General features: G+C 39.3%; 1 long non-coding RNA gene across 1 annotated transcript; it reads right to left on the bottom strand.

The window, feature by feature from the left end:
* Positions 1–6,299: 6,299 nt before the first annotated feature.
* On the bottom strand, positions 6,300–7,841 carry LOC122063172. The gene is made up of 2 exons (XR_006135216.1): positions 7,276–7,841; positions 6,300–6,684 (listed from the first exon to the last, which is right to left on the bottom strand). It is a non-coding gene; the product is annotated as an uncharacterized LOC122063172 (long non-coding RNA).
* Between the last annotated feature and the right edge of the window lie 361 nt (positions 7,842–8,202).

Consider the following 8,202-nt stretch of genomic DNA (forward strand, 5'->3'; position numbering starts at 1 on the left):
GCTGCCTGTGGAACCTAAATATTTAGAAGCTGATATGACCTATGAAGAATAGTCTGCTGAAATCTTAGACCGAAAAATAAAGACTTTTCGCAACCGCTCCATGGTTTATGTGAAGGTTAGATGGGATAATCATTCACTTGAAGAAGCGTCTTGGGAAAAAGAAGATGAACCTGAGCAAGCCATGGCGAGTACCTTATGGAACATGATGGCAAGGGTGACTCTGAACTCATGTTGGCCAGATAAGTTGGAGTCGATGCCTAGTAAAGTCTGTGTGCTCAAGCAATGCACTTGCACATATCACCAGGCCATGTACACACAATAAAAGTACATGGTCGTATTCTATGTTAAGTGCACACGTTAATCAATTACCGAGAATGAAATACGTGTCGGGGTCGAGCCCCATCAAAAGCCCTAATGTTTCGGCTAAAGTTTTGACCGACTAGTGGGTGGCCATAGGTGGGTCAAACCCACCAATGTGACCTACCACTCTGGTTATTAGATATTTTGACTCAAGTTTAAGTAGCATTTATTACCTTTCTTTCTCCTCATTTATTGTTTTACACGGTGGGTGGGAAAAGTAAAGAAGAGAGAGAAAGAGAAGAAAGAGAAGGGAAGGAGGAAGAAAAAGGAGAAGAAGATGCTCATTGTGCGATGTCGGTGTTGAACCTTTTGATTTTGACGTTGGATTAGTGATCTTCATCTCAAGATCTACGATTTGAGGTGAGTAAAGTCTGCATTCCTTTAACCCCCAGGAAACCCTAAGTGAAACCCTTCGATTTGGATAGGAATCTTTTAGATCTTGTTAATCCTACTTGAGATGATGAATCTATGGTTTAATGAAATACCTATCTATTGTTTCTGAAGGTTTTAGAGGAAGAAATTTCAAGATTTAAGAAGCATTAGTTGATCTCTCGAGCTCAGAGGAGATTTGAGGTTTTTAAAGTATCCTTCAGCAAAGAGGTAAAACCCAAGCTTAGAACTTTGAATCGATCCTAGATCTATGTTGGAATCATGATATGTAAGCTTAGATTTGTGAAAGATACGGTCGAATAGGCCCGCGCTAGTTTCTCCAAGGTGGGATGAGTGAAATTTCGATTCTAAATGGTGGGTGCCTGGAAATGGTAAGACCGACCAATCCAGAGCCCGCCTATCCTAGATGGGCTACTGACTTGACCAATGGCACCTGGCCCACCGCTCCTGGCCCATCGGACCTTACAGGGCCCCTGAGTTGAACGGCAGGCAAGGACCGACGGGTACCTTGCCCACCAGTTGACCTATCAATCTGACTCTTCGGGTTCTGATTGGGCCCAAATTTATCGTGCAACCTCCTTTGATGATTCTGAACATGTTGAAATCATCGAACTCCGTTGGTTGTGAACCTAAAGTGGAGACATACTAAGCTTGATCTCTTTATGATAGGTTATACTAGGAACTCACATCATTGCATGCCGGATATTTCTCGTACCAAAGGTGATCATTATACATAATTAGGTAAGTGGGAAGAGGACATTGACTTTATTTTTAGAGTGTTTTTGTATCATTCCACTATTGTTGTAGACTAGCCATATCATCATTTCATTATTGTGTGTAGTCTAGTCATTCACGAATACCATTTGCATGCATTGACATGTGCATTATGAAACTCATTTATGACTTGATATGCTGATATCTTTAATTGTTAAATGCTTATTCTTACTTCGAATTATGAGATGGATGACTTTAAATTATTGAATATGATGCATTGCTAGACTAGATGTCGTAGTCGGCTTGAAAATGAATGCATTAGTGGCCCGTGGAATGGGATGCGGTGGCACTATACAGTCATACTATCTCATATAGGAATATACGGTTAGGAATGACATATCCTTGTGTTACGACCCTTCCCAGTAGGGGTTTAAGTGTTAGGTATATCACTGTAGGGAAGTCCGAGGTTGTGTACCAATGGTGGCAGTTAGAAGTATGCCCGATCGATCACTAGGACGGTAGGTAACTTTGGTGATATAATAAGAGGACCAATCGTACTGCTTTTAAATTAATGTAGGGCAAGGCCCATTTTATTATAATGTAGAGCAAGACCCATTTTACTTTTTCGGTACCCACTATTGGCCTTCTCCGGTAACTCTGTGGGAGTATCGTGGGATGGGGTTCGCCGCTCTTACCTGGGGCATACACGCACTATGGTTGTGAGTAGCACATGACTTATGGCTTAGATATGATATTTAGGTGGTTTAAGATAATAAACTTGGACTTGCATACATATTGGTGCATCTATATTGTGAATGTTTACATGGTCTTTCTTTTCACTTACTGGGCTAGTGAGCTCATGCCACGTGTACATCACTTTTAGATGATCTTGCACGTTATCTGGCTAAAGAGCTAAAGTCTGGACCCACTGTAGAGTTTTTAGCGGAGGACTGGTGGGTCCCTATAGATCTTGGGCAAGGGGTCGAGTGCCCGTGAGAGAGTTGTGTTGCGGGACAGCAACACTGATACCAACCCGGGATTCTTTGGATTATTTTATGATGTTATCCCATTTGTACTATGGATGTTTAAATTGTAATTCTTGTGAATATATCACGCCTACGGGCCCACATGTATATGTACTATGTCATACAATTTGGGTATCAAGAGTATTGGGGTATTTACAGATATATACATATAAGACTTCCGTTGAAATACAGAAATTACTTTCTTTAGTTGTGGGTATGCTATGTAGTGGTTACTGTATCAGATGATCCTGACATGTTTTGGGTTAATAGGTGTTAACTCGATCATCGATCCGGTTCTGTGTGAACAGGGTGTGACATGACGACAGTACATGCTCAGGGTGACAAAATTTGGCAGTTCTTTTCTTTACCCTCCACCAATGGCACAGGCCTTAGCCAAAGAGGGGAAATTTCACCACCTGCCCTGACAATAATGACAAACAGGGAATGATTGAGGTTCGTACTTTTTATCGAAGGATAATTTAGGCCTTTCATGATGACCTAGACACGGCAGCAACCCAAAACCCGGTAGTAGCCCGAAACCCTTACCCGGCCCGAGACCTTTTTATATCCGACCTTATAGCACATGATAATAGCATAGTATAGAAAAATATATTCTAAGTAATCTCTGATGGTGCTGGAACAGTATGAATAAGGATTGCTGGAACACCCCCAGCTTGTAATAGGGTAGAAAATTCTTCCTTGAAAATCTCAAACTTTTACAAGCAAAAAATAGCTCGAAACTCACGTTGTTGGATAGTGCTCGGAAATACAATTCCGACGCTATATTGCATATGAAAATCAGACCACCAAATCTCCGAAAATCACTCTTGGAAGTCAGATTGGGACAGACCAGTCTAGCCCTGGCCCAAAGATTCTTCCCAGGCATGTCAGATTGTTGACGGGCCTGCCAACTTCCCCTTTGAATTTTTACCCAATTTGGCGTGGATCCTTGAAATGCTGCTTTTTTGGATGGCGGGCTAGTTAGAAAAGATTCTATTTTTGGTAGGTTTGTCAAAATTGCTGCTGATAGGTCCAATAGCCTACAAATAGCACATCTTTTGCCATTTTAAGAGTGTGAAAGGAATATGGAGAGACCCCCTTGCTTCATGATTCCTACCCATTCCCTTGTAAGAGAGCCTAGTGTGTAGAGAATGATCATTTCCCCAATCATTAGCCTCCCTTGCCATTTTTAGTATTTTCCTTCACCCAACCATTAGCCCTTTCTAGTTTTAGCCTAGCCTGATGTCCAATCCAAGGACGAAGCTTTGCCCGATTTCTAACTTCTACTTCTACACATCGAAGTTGTGCCAAAATTTTGAAGATTCTCGAGAAACGTGATAGGTCTTTGAGGTGTCATTGAGTGTCTAAGTTCTCTAAAGAAGAAGAGCAAGCAGCAGAGATTATTCCCACCGGAGTCAGGAGACTTCACCAGGATTACATACACATGATCCGGGGACCACCCCTCTTGATTAGGTATAATTTCTTAACAGAGTAGGCATAATGTTGTATATTAAATGTTTAGTTATGGATGAGGTATATGATATATTGGGGAATATTCATATTTAAGCATTTAATAGGAAGACCAGTTCAACCAACTGAAGTGGGTACCTAATGCCTTCCCAATTTCATAATCAGACTCTTACCCTAATCTTTAGACAGACCGAGTCCCACAACCCAGGTCCTATAGCCCTAGGTGGTGACTCCAATTTTTCATGATTCTCAATCCCTAAATTGGCTATTAAATTACCATTGAATACAACCCAAAAAGTGAAAGAGTCCTTTTTTCCCGCAAAATAGACCCCCACATATTTCTAAGTGGTGATATGGTGGTGTCGGGCCTGCGAATGCTGTTCATCGAATGCTCGTTTTACCCCCCGTCCCCCACCGCACCCTTCCCTTTACAATAGGCTCTTGGAAAAGGGTTTTCAAAAGCAAATAATAAACATTCTATGATAGTGTACAAGTACCCCCCCCCCCAAAATATCTATTCATCCTTGTGTTTAAATTGTGGTTGGGATGATGGCATACAATATTGAAAGGGGCAATTACTATCACTCCCCTATGCCCACCCTATATTTACTTAAAAGTCTTCCACTATGAATTTCTTTTCTAATTCCCCCAGAAAAAATAAAAAAATAAAAAAATAAAAATCACCCTTCTTCCTCCCTTGGTATTCTAAAATCCCAGGATTGCACCTCCTTCCTAATAACCTCACCAGTCGCCACTGTATTCAAAGCTTCCCAACCCTGCCCACCTCTGCCTCCATTGCCATGCCCAACCCATTTAATTGGGATAAGGCTAAATTATTGTATAACTGATCTACATTGTTTTCTGCTTAATATTTTACTTATGAAACTTTATAATTGATCAAATTTTCACCAATCAAGCCATTTTAATTCAAAGTTCGGAATTTTTTCATTATCATTCTCTTCAATATTGAAATACAACTCCCTTTGAACTTTTGATACATTCTTTACCATTGATGAGTTGGTGAACTATTAGCTTTTTTATTAAGTTTTAAGAAACTAATTAAATGTTTGTTGGACTTTCGTGCCATCTGAAGCTTGCCTACATGATGAAGGGACCCGAAGATGTGATTTTTGTAGCTTTTTTTTGGGTATTATTGACACTAGGAGTGCTGATGGGAAGGCATCCAAGTGAACTCATATTCATGCTATTTTCACCATATTCAGTATTGCCATCTACAAAGAAAATGGTACTATTGATAGATGTGTTGGACAAATGGCTCTCCCCTCCCACAATGAACATGTTGAAGAACTCTAATCTATTATGAAGCTATCAATCTCATGTTTAGCCACTAATCCACAAGCTTGGCCTGACATGCACTAAGTGTCTGAGAAACTATCATCTTATCTCCGATATTTCTTTAACTATTAAAGCACTTCAAAACTTCTTTCGCAATGCACTAAATTCAATTGTCATGAAATAGTCAAATTTTAAAAAGTATGCACGACTTTGGTTAATTTTATATCTCTATATATTCAATGGGGAATGTCGATTGTGTCTTTACGATGGCTTTTAAATTTGTAAGTTGTCTTTAAGCTATAAGAGACTATTATAAAACTTGCAACTTTAGCCAACATAGGATTTATCATTCCAACTTTGACATAATATTAGATTTGATTTTTATGTCCTTGATTTTTCTTATCCAAAATGACAAAAATGTACAAATATGACTTGGCTATTCAAATTGCTTGCAATCCCAACTTATCATGCACTTATATTGAGGTTACTAACTATAGTGGAAGGCCTATCTCTTTATGCTGATCACAATTATTAGTTGCTTGTGACACTTAAAATCCTTTCTTCTACAAATCCTTGAAATACTAACATGAATTATTGTTTTCAACATGTCAAAACTTACTTTCAAACAAGCAGAGAATTACTTTATAAATATATTTTTATTCGACTAATATGCCAGAACCAAACCACCATCAAATGTCGAACAAAGAGTCTCTCTCTCTCTCTCTCTCTCTCTCTCTCTCTCTCTCTCTCTCTCATATCAAAAAAAGCCACACGTGTAGTTGCACGTGCATATTTACTAGTATATTTGTATATAATATCTCTAATGTTCGTTTTGACAAACGAACATTAAAGTTGTGTTCGGTATGCATTCCCATTCTACGAATGCACATTCTCATTCTCACAACAGTGAATGCATTCTTAGATGAGAATGAGAACATTGTTTGGATGTGTATTTGACAAAAGTGCATTCTTGACCATAAAATTCTCAGTTCAATCATAAAAAAAGAGGCTTATAGAATTCCCAGGCATTCATCAAACACCTGATAGGAAAAATCTATTTGTTAGGTATGTAATAAGGATCAAGTACAATGCATATACAATCAAACACAAAGCAAACCAGAGAACCATCGAGTAGGTGATTGAAAACCATCAATTCCAATTCCATTTTTGATTCCTTTTTAGAAAGATCAACATGGGTTTGCTTGTTCATCCATTACGGCCTCTTGTTTCTTGTAATTTCATCAGATCTACCTGTTTCAAGACCCCAACAGCATTGAGTAATCGTCGCAGTTCAGAATTGGGCTGAGGGGCCACTACATATAGAGGCCAACATGGGGAAAGATTATTGATTTCTACGAATGCAATCTAGAAGCTCCGAATCATTGAAAGCCTGAATCTGATCAATCTGTCCACCAGAAGAGGGTAATTTCTGCGACAAGCATTCATTGGATCTGAAAACCTTGCAAATTAAGGCAAAGAATGCAATATAGAAGAGGTTGATTTGACTGTCGTGCAGAAAACAGAATTCACAATGATGGCAATCGCTTCACTTTCAGAATCTCTATTCTGGTCTACAAGCTCACAAAGGAAAAGCTTGCCCCCACAATGCAAACACAGAATGCATATAAATCGCATTCCAGAATGGGGCTCGTTCTTAGACACGCTCCAGAATCTAAGAACTAGAATGTGAAACAACGATTTTTATTCTCAGAATGTGTTCGTGATGTAGAACGCATTCCAAGAATGCGTAGCAAATGCAGCCTAAATTAAATAGGAAAGTCATTTTTCTTCAGAGTCGGGAGGTTAAGATGGAAATCGCTTCTATCAGCGAGTTCCCTTCATTAGTCAATTCAGGTAATTAAGCTGGTTTGAGGTAACACTTGCAGCCCCAATTTCTTTTTCAGGGAAAAACATAGACACCAAGTGAAAGGCAGTTCCATCCTATTGGGCACCACTGGCCCTATGCCCTATGCCCTATGCCCTATCTAACGCTATAGGGACCATACAATCGATTTGCTACCTCTGTTTTTCCTCTCATTGCTAAAAGGCCAAGATTGATGGTAAGGCTGTAGGCAGATGAAGACAACATCATAGTCTGAAATTCTCACTCCGAAGTCTGAACGATGCTGGTCAGCTTGCTGCTTCATGTGATGTTGTGCCCAATTGTAAATCCTCCTTGCCTTTGTTCCGCTCATAATAATCACACATTCAGAGTTTGGAAAGCATTAAAACAAACCAATATTCACAGTTGTGTTGATAGAAATACCTTAACAGTAACATAAACTTCCGAATCATGTTAAAAAAAAAGAAAAAAACCAACGAATTTCAAGACTACAAAAAATCTCACAAGGCAGAGAAAATTCATGAAATTCAGACTTTTGGAGCAGCACGACTAGAACTTACTGTTGTCGAGAGCTATATCAAAGAGAATAAAATTCTTTTCCTGTCTTCACCCGTCAATTAACTTTAAATACTTTTTCTACATCATGCAACAGTATCTTCCAGAGCTTTTGAACAGGCAGTCCTCAAGGTCTCCATGGAAGAAAGTATTTCAACAGTGCAGAAGCTGGGCCCTCTCTGGCACCATCCTGAAGTTGCAGAGTAGGAATGGTGAAAAGACAAAGAAAGCAGCAGGATGAGTGATAAATATGTATCGCATTTGCATTACTTTATCGAGACATTAACGATCTCCAAGTGGTCAATTTGAAGAAAAGGGATGATGAGGTAAGAAATTGATAAACAACTAGAAACTAGCCAACTACAAGGTCCACACTTAACATTCCAAATATGAGAAAGAGGCAGCATTAGAAAGGGAAACCGACATGACTAACAAAGAACCACTGATCTTAGTAACACAAAGCTCTTTTCTTACCGACATGACTACCAAAGAACCACCGATCTTAGTAACACAGCTCTTTTCTTCATAATCAGTACAGATAAAAGCAGT

This window comes from Macadamia integrifolia, unplaced genomic scaffold (genome assembly GCF_013358625.1).
Source record: "Macadamia integrifolia cultivar HAES 741 unplaced genomic scaffold, SCU_Mint_v3 scaffold1226, whole genome shotgun sequence".
Lineage (NCBI taxonomy): Eukaryota > Viridiplantae > Streptophyta > Magnoliopsida > Proteales > Proteaceae > Macadamia > Macadamia integrifolia.